At 43.4% G+C, this 14,238-nt stretch overlaps 1 protein-coding gene across 6 annotated transcripts in view; it reads left to right on the top strand.

The window, feature by feature from the left end:
• The window catches only part of NEDD4L (NEDD4 like E3 ubiquitin protein ligase), a 289,888-nt gene that overhangs the window by 63,799 nt on the left and 211,851 nt on the right, over positions 1-14,238 (top strand). The window contains exon 1 of one of the 6 annotated variants that reach the window (XM_063128211.1): positions 516-520. The exons of the other annotated variants lie outside the window; for them this stretch is intronic. The gene's annotated coding sequence lies outside the window, so the exon portion shown is untranslated. Of the gene's footprint in view, positions 1-515; positions 521-14,238 lie in introns of those variants that run through there. 6 annotated transcript variants of the gene reach the window in all.

The following is a 14,238-nucleotide window of genomic DNA, read 5'->3' as shown; positions in this document are numbered from 1 at the left end:
ACTTTCCCTGGCATGGAGATAGAGTGATGAAAAATAGCTTCAGGCCAGTCTTCCCCAACCCAGAGCCCAACAGATTGTATTGAATGGTGACTCCCATCATCCCCAACTCCCATTATCCCTGACACATCTGGAGGTTGTGGAGGGCTGCTACAGGTGGTTAATTTTAGATTGCTGTTTAAAGGCAAGGGAGGAGGAGGAGGAGGAGGGGGAGAAAGATGACTCCCACCATCAGTAAAACGCATTATGCTTCTTTGCACTCTGCCACAAATGCTCTCATTCCGTAACACGGCAGCAAGTGGGTTGAGTGCCTGGTCTTGTTCCATGCTGGGGCAGGTTCCAGGTTTTTTCTTTTCTTTTTCTGAGGGCTGCTAGAGTGGTGTCACACCCAGCTTGCTGCAAGGAGTGGTTCTGTTGCTCAACTCTCGGCTCTCAAGTCGATCTGGGAGCGGCACCGAGGAGACACTTCAGTCTCCTGTGTGCAGCTGGCCAGTGGTGGATGTGACTTCAGCGCTTGGGAAAGGTAAGCAAGGAGAGTGGAGAAAGGAGCAGAGGCTGGGGGAAGGAAGGCTTACCTGGACCGTTCATGGGGCGGAAAGAGAGGAGCTGCAGGAGAAATTTTAGATTTCTTGAGCGTAGTTCTTCGTGCTCAGCAAAACTTCTGCTTGCGTAAGGATTGCTTCCCCTTAAGTTTTAATTAGCCCAGATGAGGGATGGAATGCATCTAAGCCACGTACAATCTAACCACCGTGTCTCTCTGTGTGTGTGTGTTTCTTGTGTTTTGTGTTTTCCAGCCAGATGCCATTCAGTTCACTCCCAATACAACACTTAGAACATCATCCTGTAGTTTCCAAATTAGGGATATATTTTCTCTGGCTAAACCCTGCCTGTCTTGACTGCAATCTTCCAATACAAAAAAATCAATCTATTTGCTGGCTAACAGTTTTAGCTTTGGGGGGGGGGTGACCTCAGAAGGCTTCCCTCCCCCCATGAAACAAGTTGCTTATTGTTCATAGGTAAATAAATTCACTCACTTGGAATTTTCTCCATTCTGAATTGCTTGTCCCATGAGCAACAGCAGGATCATGTCAACATTCTGGGGATGATCTGTCTATCTATTACATGTAATTAGGACATTTGCTCAAAATAGATTATTTGCATTCTTGCCCATAGTTAGATGTTCCATAGACTCGCTGTGCAAATTCCCTTAGAAAGGTGAAGGGGCCGTTTCATATGCTACAGTGAGGATCAGTGGTCGGGTGTAAGAGGGTGATTTCAGGGGAAGGAGGCATGGCCTTCTGGAGAACTACGGAGGGCCGAATTGGAACCCCAGGAGGGCCGAATTTGGCGCCTGGGGCTAGGGTTGTGCACCCTGCACTTCACTGCTGCTATGAGTGCATGCCCAATGCAGCAGCGTACAAAGATTGGGGCAAAAATAAATAAATCCCAACTTCATGTATAAGCTGGGAGCTGAGCTAGCAGTGACTGGCAAAGAAAGAGCTGAATAAAAAGGCAAGTTAGGCATAATTAGGGAGGGAGAATTGTCAATATCATACTGCCTTTATACAAGTATGGTGCTACCATGCTTGGAATACTGTGTATAGTTTTGGTCAACACACTTCAAAAAAGTTATTGGCCTGGTTCAGACAACACACTAAACCTAAACCTAAACCTAAAGCTTTTAAAACTTGAGTTGTTCTGACTTTTATACTGCCTGTTTGGTGCATTCTCTTACCCTCCTTATTACTTTATTATGATTTTATTAGAATGTAAGCCTATGCGGCAGGGTCTTGCTATTTATTGTTTTACTCTGTACAGAACCATGTACTTTAATGGTGCTATATAAATGATAATAATAATAATAAACCATGCTGCTTAACCACAAAATGGTTAATTCCCTTAACCATTTTGTGGTTAAGCAGTATGGTTTAGCGTGTTGTCTGAACCAGGCCTATGTGGGGTTGTAGAGTGGAAAAGGTGCAGATCAAGACAATTGAAAGAGGCTGGAGCAGCTCCTGTATGAGGGAAGGTTAAAACAACCTGGATTGTTTAGATGAGTAAGTGGAGACATGATAGAGGTGTACAACATTATGCACGGTGTGGAGGAAGTGAATAGGGAGACATTTTCTCCCTCTTTCAAAATACTACAACCTGGGGTCATCCCATGAAGCTGATTGAGTGATATTCAGGAAGGATAAAAGAAAGGACTTTTTCACACAGGGCATAGTTAAATTGTGGAATTCGCTACCAAAGGATGTCATGATGATTACCAATTTAGATGGCTTTAAAAGAAGGGGGTTGAACAAATTCATGGAGGAGGCTATCAATGGCTACTAGTCCTAATGGCTGTATGGTACCTCCAGTATCAGAGGCAGTATGCCTGTGTACACCAGTTGCTGGGGAACATGAGCAGGAGTGAGCTGTTACATCATCATCATCATCATCATCATCATCTCTATACTGCGCTATAGCTAAAGCTCTCTGGGTGGTTTACAAAGATTAAAAAAAACACATTAAAAATCTATATACAAAATTTAAAACCATAAAAGCATAAAAATAGACAGCATATAAAGACAATATACTGTTAAAAGAACCTGTTGCACTCTTGTTCTGCTTGTGGGTTCCTTGTGGACAGCTGGTTGGCCGCTGTGTAAACAGAATGCTGGACCAGATGGACCCTTGGTCTGATCCAGCAGGGCTCTTTTTATTTGTGTCCAGACTTCAGACTTGCGGGATCTACTTTGTACTGGAATTTGGTGCAAAATACAAATTTCTGAGACCAGGAATTTGTTTTTACTGGAACTGAACAGAGTTTACACCCATTCTACACATACAAAAACACTGCAACTTTTATTCATTTCATAAGCTTTATTTAGTGTGGGAGGGGAATCCGTTTGTTGCTGCTCTTACTAACAACTGGGAATCGGAAATCCTTGCTGATCTACTGCAGATCTCCTAGAGATCTATCCCCTAGATACCTGTGCAACAGAGAACTTCCTGAGAAGTGTATCTGTATGGCAGACATGTTTGCATTTATGTTTTACCTTTTTGGGTGTACACCAAATATTGCAAAGAGTAAACTGGCTAGACAAAGCTTGGTTTTACTTAATAAAGTATAAATAAAGAAAATGAAAAATAATGCATAGATGAATAATGGTCTTTTGAAGACTAGATATAGTGTTGCTATTTTATATGAATTAGGGCACTATTGTGGTTCTGGTGGGGTTTGTGTGTGTGTGTAATGAAAATCCATGCTTTGAACTATCCCTGTGTATGGTTAAGGCAGCAAAGGAATTTTCTATCTCCATTAGGCATTGGTGTGTGTGTGTGTCTACTGGATTTGGAACAGAATAATAGGTGACCATATTTTGGCTTGCATGTCTTTTTCCTGTAGGCGAAATATCTGCTATTAACAGGACCACAGAACCTCAAGAGTACAGTTGCAGTCAGAAGTCGAGACTCTGTTTTCATGGGTCTGTGACTGTGCAATAAACTTTAGCATAGACTATGGGTGAAGGCAGAGAAAATATGGAATTTTAGTTGTAACAGCGGTTGGCCTCATTAGCTAGGGATGAGAATTTCTGTTACGGTGGATCCTGATGGCACTCACTCATCAGCACATTTTGTTAATTATTAAAGCTGCAAAAATTAACCTTTCCACAGATTAATGTTATTGAGAGAGGTTGGCAAGGTTTATTTTGGACAACGTTCTTGATGGCTTTAGCCTTTTCCTAAATGAGCACTCAGAAGTAATAGTCTGTGTAGTTAAAATGGAAATGCTTCAGATTTCAGTTTTGCTAGAACATCTTCCAATAAACTGATACTGCCTTATTTGCTTCAGTTGCTAGTTTGACAACTTTGCTAGTTTCAGGTGGTGTAACAATGGGGAGTGTGTCCATCTTAGATGTTTAGGGCACAATACTATGCCTGATTAGACAGAAAGAAGTCCTACAGCTCTGGGGCTCAACCCTCGCACTGGCAACATAGCTGGCTGAGGAATGCTGAGAATATTGCTGTTAAGCTCAGAGGGAACAGGAAAGCCTAAGAAGGTGGGTGGCAGATGACGTCAGCGTCCTTGCTCATCATAAAGTCCTGGTATTTCGACCCTGCGAGCTCTGGCTGCACTACACTGTAGAAGTCATGTCCAGGTGATCTAGGTCTGCATAAGTCATGTCGAGATGGCAAAAAGGTGGGGAAAATGTAAAGCGATGTCTGAAATGTATCTGCTATAGAAATGCACACACACAACAGAGCTAGAGCGGCAGTTTCATTGAGATATCTGGCAGGGGCTGAAGTTCCTACAGTAAGGTGAACTCCTCCAGGCTGTAAACTACACAAGACCTCCAGGAAGGTTCCCAAGTACAAAGGAGAGCAAGGCTCCTGTGCCATTAATACTTTGTGTAGTTTGTACAGAAGGGAGTGCAAGGAAGGTAACTTTCATTTTGAACAACTGATGACAAGTCATAGGAAAATGATGTCCATGTCATTCAGCCGAAATAAACACAGCAACTCCATGGTTTTAAATCAGAGGACAACCTATTCCACAGTATAAACTAAGGCCCTGTTCAGACCACACACTAAAACATGATGGCTAAAGGTTTTGAGCTAAACATTATGGCTTAACATGTCATGGGAACCATTCCTAACTATGGTGGTTACATAACCATGATTTAAACTTGTTTGGGTGACCACATAAAAAGGAGGGCAGGGCTTCTGTATCTTTAACAGTTTGTAGAAAAGGGAATTTCAACAGGCATCATTTGTATGCATGCAGCACCTGGTGAAATTCCCTCTTCATCACAACATTTAAAGGTGCAGGAGCCCTGCCCTCTTTTGTATTTGGTCGTTCTAGTATAGCTCCTGCAGCTTTCACTGTTGTGATGAGGAGGGAACTTCACCAGGTGCTGCATGCATACAAATGGCACCTGCTGAAATTCCCTTTTCTATGCAACTGTTAAAGATACAGGAGCCCTGTCCTCCTTTTCATATGCAAAATGGTTTAGCGTATTATCTGAACAGGCCCTAAGATAGCATAGAGCAGGTGGAGAAATGCCGTTTGCAATTTGCCAAAGTAGTGGAGGTTCTGTTGCTTGGCAGGAAGAATCTTTGCCTGTGTCAGGATCTGGGGAATGTAGGGTGAGCAGATCCAAGGGGCAACTTCATAGATACCAATTCCCAATGCCCTATCATAAATTATGCCTTGGAAAGACTAATTAAAGTAATTGCAGAAATAACTGGGCTGTCATCGCCATTTGAGTTGATTGTTTATATTGGTTGGTTGCCTGAGGCAGTTAGATTTTTCTTAAAAAAACGAGTAAGCTTATTTTTAATTGTTTAGCTTCTTGGGGTGGGTGGGAATGGTGGTACAGGATTTGAAAGCCAGAAGAAACACTTTGTTGAGAAGGAAGATTGCTAACATGGGCAGCTCAAGATCTTGGGTGCCATTAAAGGCTAGACAATTTAATTTGCTGTTCCTACTGTTTCTGCCTGATGGGGCATTGTGATGACTGAAAACTTTTGAGAGTTGGGAAGAATATGGTGCATTTGTACTGTTCTGGGGGATGCTCAAGCCTTATTTCGTTGTATTTGAAATACTATTTTGTTTTGGTTTTGCACAGAGCTAATTTAATATTGTGCGTTTGTAACAGATATGAACACAGGAAATTGCCTGATAATGAAACAGACTGTTGATCCATCTAGCGTAATATTGGCCACACTTACATGTCGCTTTAAGCCAAAAATTATGGCTTAATAAACCAGGATGTGAATGAGTAGTGTTCTGATTTATATTGGCCTAGTTCAGACAACATGCTAAAGCATGCTGCTTAACCACAAAATGGTTAATGGAATCCATGCATTCCATTAACCATTTTGTGGTTAAGCAGCATGGTTTAGCGTGTTGTCTGGACCAGGCCATCGTCTGCTTGTCTCTCCCTTCCCCATTCTTTTGCAGGTGGGTAAACTAACTAGGAAAGGATAGCTTCGCATGATGTCCAAAACCTGGTTTAAATCTCACTGATGATCCTGGCTTGATGGGGCACACTATACCATAATCCTGGGTTTGGATGTCATGAGAAGCTACTTCCTTCCTGGTTAATTTACCCGCTTGCATGAAGGGATGTGCAACAGGGGAGTGAATGGGTTGGGTGCAACAGCATGCTACTCATTCACAAACTGGTTTGGCTTAAAAGTAATGTGTGAATGTGGCTGCTGTCTGCTTGGGATAGCTGCAACTCTCCCAGGTCTTGGGTAGAAATCTTTTCTAGCACTTCTAGATGTGATCCTTGAACAGGAGATAGTCACATTTGAACTTGGGACCGTGTGTGTCCAAAGCACACATTCTTATCACTGAACTTTGGGCCCTCCCAAGTTCACGTATAATAATAATAATAATAATAATAATAATAATAATAATAATAATAATAATAAGAAGAAGAAGAAGAAGAAGAAGAAGAAGAAGAAGAAGAAGTAGTATTTATTTATTTGTTACACACCTCTCCCTCTGGATCGAGGCAGGGTACAACACAAATGCAAGCACCATAAAATACATATAATTGATTAAAACATATAAAATGAATACATTATTAAAAGCAGCACATTATTAAAAGGCATCTTAAAATTCCACTGGGTAGGCCTGCTGGAAGAGATTAGTCTTTATGGCCTTCTTAAATTCCGGAAGACTGTTAAGTTGACAAATCTTTCCCAGTAGGCCATTTCACAATCTGGGAGCTGCAGAAGAAAAGGTCCTCTGGGTAACGGTTGTCAACCTTGTTTTTGTTGACGAGTAAATTCTTCCCAGAGGACCTGAGTGTGCGGGGCGGATTGTATGGGAGAAGGCGATCCCTTTTAAAGAAATGTTTGGGCAGAAAAGAGTGAGAAGTTTATGGGAAGTCCCCTTATATGAAGTCATCTAGCTCAGTATCATCTCTTACTGTCGGAGGATGTCTAGGGTCTCAAGCAGTAGCTTTCCCCCTATCACCTGCTTCCTAGTTTTGATTTAAACTGGAGATAGCAGGGATTGAACCTGTGACTTTCTGTATGCAAACCATGTGCCTATCTGAATCGTGGAGAGCACTTCTGCCTTGGAACCTGATCTTTCTGGCTTCTGGTTCTGATGATACTGTTCCTTGGGAAGTCACTGTTCCTTGAATTATTGCCTTTGTGGCTTAGCATAGTCTGTTGATGTATTACCGTAATTCAGAACATGAGCCATGAAGCTGGGAAGCCACTGATTCACGTCTGAGTTCGACAGTGAACCTTACTGGATGGCCTGAGCCCAGGTCGCTGACTCTCAATCTTCGTTGGCCCCTCCAAGTATGAAAATAGCATTAATCTACCTTGCAGGGTTGTTGAACTGGCTAGTTTATATTGAATGGCTATTTGAACAAATGGATTAAAAGAGAAATCCGAGTAAGGTGATTTGTAATCTTTTTTGCCACTGGCAAAATATTGGTGGCACAGAACTTGAAAAGCGAAAGTGAATGCTTTGCCAGAAAAGGAGACTTGAACACTCAGGCGGCTGCAGATCTTGGGGTGACTAAAGGGTCAAAATTTGTTATTTAGAGGCAGGCTACTAATGAACATGGAGGTTCCATTAAAGTATAATGCGGCCATTATTATTATTATTATTATTATTATTATTATTATTATTATTATGTAAGCCTATGCGGCAGGGTCTCGCTATTTACTGTTTTACTCTGTACAGCACCATGTACATTGATGGTGCTATATAAATAAATAAATAAATAATAATAATAATAATAATAATAATAATAATACCACTCTGATAGGGTTATAAATGATTATCTCCCAAGTTTGATTGTGTAAGTTCACACTGAAGCTAAGAGATTCCTCTTAGCTTTCTCCTGAGGTTGTTTCCTCTATCTGTCTTCTACGGTTTTGGAGTTGCTACTCTCGAAGTCCATGCCTACACTTTCCATCCTTCATAGGCCAGGAGCACTTGGGAAAGGAGAAAGGGAAGAGAGCTCTTTCCAACGTTGAACAAGTGCTCTTCCTGAGGCTTTTGAGAACTGAAAGCAAGAGATTGCATTGGAGACTTTTTTGGGGTGCCTGCACTTACTGCACTCTTTAGGCAACGATAAATGTCAGTTCTGCCTCTGTTGCAGGCACCTTGCAGGTACAGGTGATCCAATTAAGGAAATTGCTGACTACATATCAGCTTCGTCTTGCCAGAAACAAAACGTCTGTTGATACCCTTTGCAGGATGTGCATTAAGCACCTGCTGTGCGAAGGAGGAATCACAAAATTTTAAGTATCCCTGTGACACGGCCCCCCCTCCTCCACTCCACTCCAACTTCATACATTTTGAATAAAGTCTAAGGCAGGCTTTCAAGCCTTCTGCCTCCTGGAAAACAGTTTTACCAACCTTCCCCAGCCTGGTGTCCTCCAGGTGAGTTGGACTACAACTCCCAACATTCCCAGCCAGCATGGCCATTGGCAGCAGAGCAACCTCCTAAGCCATATACGTGTCACTTCTGCGCTATATGATGTTGCGTCAAGGAAAAATAAACCATCCTCGTCTTCTCCCGAATTGCTTACAGATTTGGGGATGCCATATTCTGGAAAATGTTTAGCAGGGTAGAACTCATCATGGCAGAATCCGCCATTCTTCCAGAGCTGTGTTTTGGAATGCTTGCATTAAAAAAGAAAAAGTATTCTCCCATTTTTTGTTCTGAAGCAGTTATTTCTGAAAATGAATTAGTTGTTTCTTTCCTTTATGAAGATTATTTTATTCTTTATATTTATAAAACTCAAAAGGCATAAAGACTTTTAATGTGCAAAATCCACGGACAGCATTCTAAAATCCTCGCAGAAAGTGAACTGGAGTTTTAACACAACCGTGAATCTGCTCATTCCCTGGAAGAATCTTAGGGAAGGATCTACACTTGACGTCAGCAGATTTTGCTTATGCCATTTCAGGAAGCTGTGTGGACATTTTCATAACCATCAGGGTTTCTGCCTGTCCAGGGCGACTGGTTTTTGTGGAACATGTGTTTCACTGTGTCAGGTGTAGCCTAGTGGTCATGTGTTGTGGCCAGGCAGGTGTGTGGCGGCCGCCATGTTTTTGCAGTTCCAGACAGAAGGCAAAAATGGGAGAGCTCTGGCAAGGTGTGTTTTTGTGTGTGAACCACCCAGAGAGCTTCGGCTATTGGGCGGTATAGAAATACAATCAATCAATCAATCAATCGTGCTATGTGACAAGCATTTAGCTGTGTGGGTTACAGGTTGTACAGGTCTATCTTGTCCAATTTAAAATGGTGCTCTTTCAAGCTCAGGGATTTTTTTTTTGATTACTGGGCAGGGTGGGGGAGATTAAGATTGATTGACTTGAGTAAATAACAGGTAGCTTTGTGATGCCTGATGGTGGGATGGAATTTCTCTGGTAATCTTGGCCCTTTGCCAATACTGTGCATTGCCCTTTAAAAAATAGTGGAGGGGGGAGTAAATAGCCCAGCCCCTGGCTTTCCTTGGCTACTGGCCCCAAAACAAAATTGGCTGGCCTGATTTCCTCCCCCTCCCACCACTTGCTTGGAAATACTACTTTCACACTCTCTGTCCAGGAAATGCTGAGCGCTAATCTGTATTAAAAGTTCTTTTGTCATATAATTGGCTCCGGCTGCAGTTCTTTGAGGGCCCTCGAGCAAGACTCCCTCGCTCTCAATGAGTCCGTCTTCTCGCCACCATGATCACCAGCTGCTGTTGCTCCTTTTCTTCTTTCTCACCATTGACACCACTTGCTGGTTTGGCAGGAAGAGAGCCAGTACGACAATAGGTAGTAGCATCCACTGCTGCGCCTTCTCACCATCCCTGTTGTGTGGGCCAGAGTGAGAGACAAGTAAACAAACAAGTTGCAATGGTGAAAAGGAAGAGCAACTGCAGGGAGGTCTTTGTCCGTGGGCCCATACTGGGTTGTAGGTCCTTGACAGGTTGCCCAAACATGCCTACCCTTGACATGGGCCCTGCACACATTTGCACTAAGGTGTGGCCGAGGAATGGAACTTCTTTTCTCATTTTAGCCCCTGCTTATTTATTATGTTTGGGATCTGAACTTCTCACCACATGATACACACACACACAAAACCACCAGATGCCCACAGAACTAACAAGCATTATTATTCTGTGCAAAAGTTCACTTTGCCCTTAGCATACAATGGGTGTTATCAGGCGAAATCTTACTGACTCACTGATGTTCTGATTGATTTGATAAAGCTCTGACATTTCAGAAGTCGGACCTCTTCTGACCATAGGGGCCATTCGCATTTATGAAGGCAATTGAAAGAGGTCTATTTATTAAGAATGAGGCGCTACTTGGTAGAGGGTTTGTCCTTCTTGCCCTCCCATGTGTTTCACTGCATTTTCTTTTTTGAAATCATTTAAAAACAAATAACAACAAAGGGTTTCTGCAGAGGGAAGGATAGAGCATGTAAGAACATAAGAAGAGCCACGCTGAATTAGACCAAGGGTCCATCTAGTCCAGCACTCTGTTCACATAGTGGCCAACTAGGTGTCGGCCATGGACCAACAAAGCAGGACACGATGCAACAGCACACTCCCACCCATGTTCCCCAGCAACGGTGTATACTACCTCTGATACTGGGGGTAGTACATAGTCATCAGAGCTAGTAGCGATTGATAGCCTTCTCCTCCGGGAATGTATCCACCCCCCTTTTAAAGCCATCCAAATTAGTGGCCATCACCGTATCTTGTGGCAGTGAATTCCGTAGTTTAACTATGGACTGTGTGAAGAAGTACTTCCTTTTATACTGCATCCATGGGCCAATTCAAAAACAACGACATGGGTCTCCCTGATGTTTGCCTCAAAAAAGTGCCACCTGCTACCACCGAAATTGCACCGAAATTGTCCTGGTTCACAAAAATGACACAGGCGCAATCACAAAGGCAGTTTGCATGAAGGCCATGAGCTTGTAAGAACTGACCCTGTGTGATGTTGCTCCAGCCTGCATTTCACATATTTGATAGCTACAGATGCCATTTTCTAGTGCAGTTGATGCAATTGCCCCAGACACAGAACCTGGATCTGTGCATCTCCGTGTGAATTTTGGCAACCGTCAACTGATTGACATCAAAGTTCATAAGTTCCGGATGATGCCCGTTCATTGGAACAGGACATCACACATCTTTTAAGTCAAATAGCCCTTGCTCCTTGGAAGACGCTGCATCTTTTTCTCCATCTCCCAGCTCCAGTGAGAGACGACCCTGTCTCTCTTCTGAATTCTGTGAGGGATCCTGTGTAGGAGTGGGCACACTTCAGGCTTTCAGGACCTTCTTCAGTTTTTGTTGCAACCATGAGGTCCACCATCTGGAAGCAGGTGCAAAATACTGGCTCAAGCAGGTGGACAGATGGAAAGAATTAAGGGACAAGTTGCTTCTGGGCACATGTATGGTTGTGATTGGTACCAGAATCACACAAAACCCCACTCCTGGTCCCCCCCCCCCGGTTCTTTTATAGAAACATTATTTATGGGTGTGGTGGGTGTGGTTATAGTTATTGCTTTCATTAGACCATTTGGGTGTCAGAAACCTTTGCCAGTCTATTGTGAATCACCCAGAGATCTACCAAAGATTCTGATCCAGCAGACTCAAGGAAAAGAAAGAGGTGATGGTGACCACAAATAAAGGCTTAGTGAGCCAGGCCAAAATGTATGGTCTGCTGATTGAAAAACACAAATAGTTGAAGAGGAAATTGTTTCCTGAATTTAAAAACGCATAAATTAGATTCTGCAGCCAGCGCAAAGGATGAAGCAAGAAGCTTCTGACTAGGTTTGGACAATCACATTGGTGAAAGAAGCCATCATGGTTTGTTTCCCTGCACAACTGCTTTTGCATAATTCTCCGCAATGCAGTGCTGGTTGGCGTGTAGTCCGAACCGGGTACGTGGCATGGTGGAGGTGGCTTCGTACCCACCCTACAAACCACGGCTTGCTGTAGAAGTTGTAGGGTGGTTGTGAAGCCACTTCCGCTGTGCACCAGGTTTGGATGCCAACCTGCGTTGCATCACAGTGAATTATGAAAATGGCATTGCGTATGCTGCATGTGCGGGGGTGGAAGGAGAAGCCATGATGGCTTCTTTTACTAATACAATCATAAGAACATAAAGAAGAGCCCTGATGGATCAGACCAAGCGTACATCTAGTCCAGCACTCTGGTTATCACGAGTGGATTTTAGGTTGGGTTTATGAATGACCCCAAATTGGAAAAATGTGTGTTTGCCCCTATGTGCTGCTTAGGCTCTGAAAATTCTCCTTTTCTTTAAAAATCCTTCTTTACTATCAATAAGGGTTACTTTCTCTCTCTCCCCCTCAACTTTCCATATAATCCCCTAATCCATCTCTCTTTCCACTTCTCTTCCATAAAGTGGCCAGCTTTACGACCTTCAACCTATGCTCTTCCTCATCTTAATGTAAACACAGGCACCATAACCTTTGTCTGAAATGTAACAATTAGGGTGTAATGTAAAAGAGATTTGTACCAGCATGACCTCAGATGTAACTGAATTGTAAATAAGCTGATTGTCTCTGTATTACCAAAGTGTGCAAATGTCAATGGAAGATATCAAGAGAAGGGGGATAACAGAGGCAGAGTTGCTGATCCCATGTGCCCTGGTGGGAGGGGAGGTGCGAAAGAATGGATAGATTCTGGGAAGACAGATGAAGGGAGGAAATCGGATAATGAGGAACCAAGGGTATAAACCCCCTGTGTTCTCTTTGCTCTGGAGCTTTGTGGCATTTTTTTTGTTTTAGATGGTTCCAGGTGCACCTAAGAACTACCTCCATCCAAACTTTTTCTGGCACTGGCTTCCTCTTTAGCTAGGAGGGGAGTTAACTGAAAATCCGGGAGTATGTTGTGGGTGAATTTCATGGGTGGAATTCATCGTCCAGGGCAAAGGTAGGGTGGGCCGTCTTGCCTCTTTCATACTGCACAATTATTATGCCGCTCTATACATCCAGTTGGAGGACGAGGGGAGTGCCAATCCTTCGGCATGAATTCTCCCACCTCCAGGGGGTGGGGGTGGGGCAGGATCCAAAGGGGCACCGTCCTGGGACTCAGCTGGCAGAGATTGTGTACACCAACAGAGACAACTGTATAAAACAGTGTCATGGTAACCAGGAGCCAACAAGCTCCTTAGGAGCCACACTACCAACTGAAGGGCAAGGAGGGGGGGTGCTTCTGGCGTGAATCTCTCCTTGCCCATTGAAAGCAAGAGGCGATCCAGGAAGCTCTGCTACCAAGACTCAGTCGGCTCGATTGGTGTGACTCAATGGGGTTGTGCTACTGATCGGAAGGAGGCTGAGAGGGGCGTCTCTGGCGTGACTCACTTCCTTGCCCATTGAAAGCAAGAGGTGATCCAGCGAGCTCTGTTTCCCACTTCCTGATTGGCTGGGCTTGCATAGTTCCAAAGCGTTCTTGCCCTCAGCGGGTTCGTGTGTAACTCTCTGAGTGTTGAAACTAAGATTTCTTTGTCCAGAGGGGGTGTGAAGCTCTCTGTGAAATACTTGCGCTCGCTTTTCTTGTATTGTTACATTAATTGCTATTCCCCTTCCCCAATTCCCCCAAATAAATCCCTTTGCTTGCTTCACAAACTGGTTGTGTCTCCTTTTTCCCTCTCATAAGATCCAAGCTGTTCCAGCCTGATCAACTGGACAGCTTAGGGGGTTCTTCAGATCCTTTTTTTCACATGTTTACACAGTGGCCTACCAGCTGTTGACCAGGAACCCACAAGCAGGACACGGGTGCAATAGCACCTTCCCACCCATGTTCTCCAGCGACTGTGGTATACAGGCTTATTGCCTCTGATACTGAAAGTATCATATAGCCATCAGGACTACTAGTCATCGATAGCCTTTTCCTCTAGGAATTTGTCCAGTCTCCCTTTAAAGCCATGCAAATTGGTGGTCTTCACTACATCTTGTGGTGGTGAATTCCATAGTTTAACTGCGTACTCTGTGAACAAGTCCTGGATTTTTCATCCATCAGCTTCATGGGATAACACCTTTGTGTTCTACAATTATGGGAGAGGGGGAAAATGTCTTCCTATCAACTTTATTCACATCATATACATAATTTTTTTGTACATTATGCCTCCTCTTACCCTCCTTTTTTCCAAACTAAACAATCTCAGCAGTTGTAACCTTTCGTCATAAGGGAGATGCTACTTGATTGTTTTAGCTGCACATTTTCCAATCATCCTTACACAGCCTC

The sequence above is a fragment of the Elgaria multicarinata genome, chromosome 6 (assembly GCF_023053635.1).
Source record: "Elgaria multicarinata webbii isolate HBS135686 ecotype San Diego chromosome 6, rElgMul1.1.pri, whole genome shotgun sequence".
NCBI classification, from domain to species: domain Eukaryota; kingdom Metazoa; phylum Chordata; class Lepidosauria; order Squamata; family Anguidae; genus Elgaria; species Elgaria multicarinata.
The sequence above is the reverse complement of the archived record's forward strand: the minus strand, read 5'-3'. Positions and strand labels throughout refer to the sequence as shown.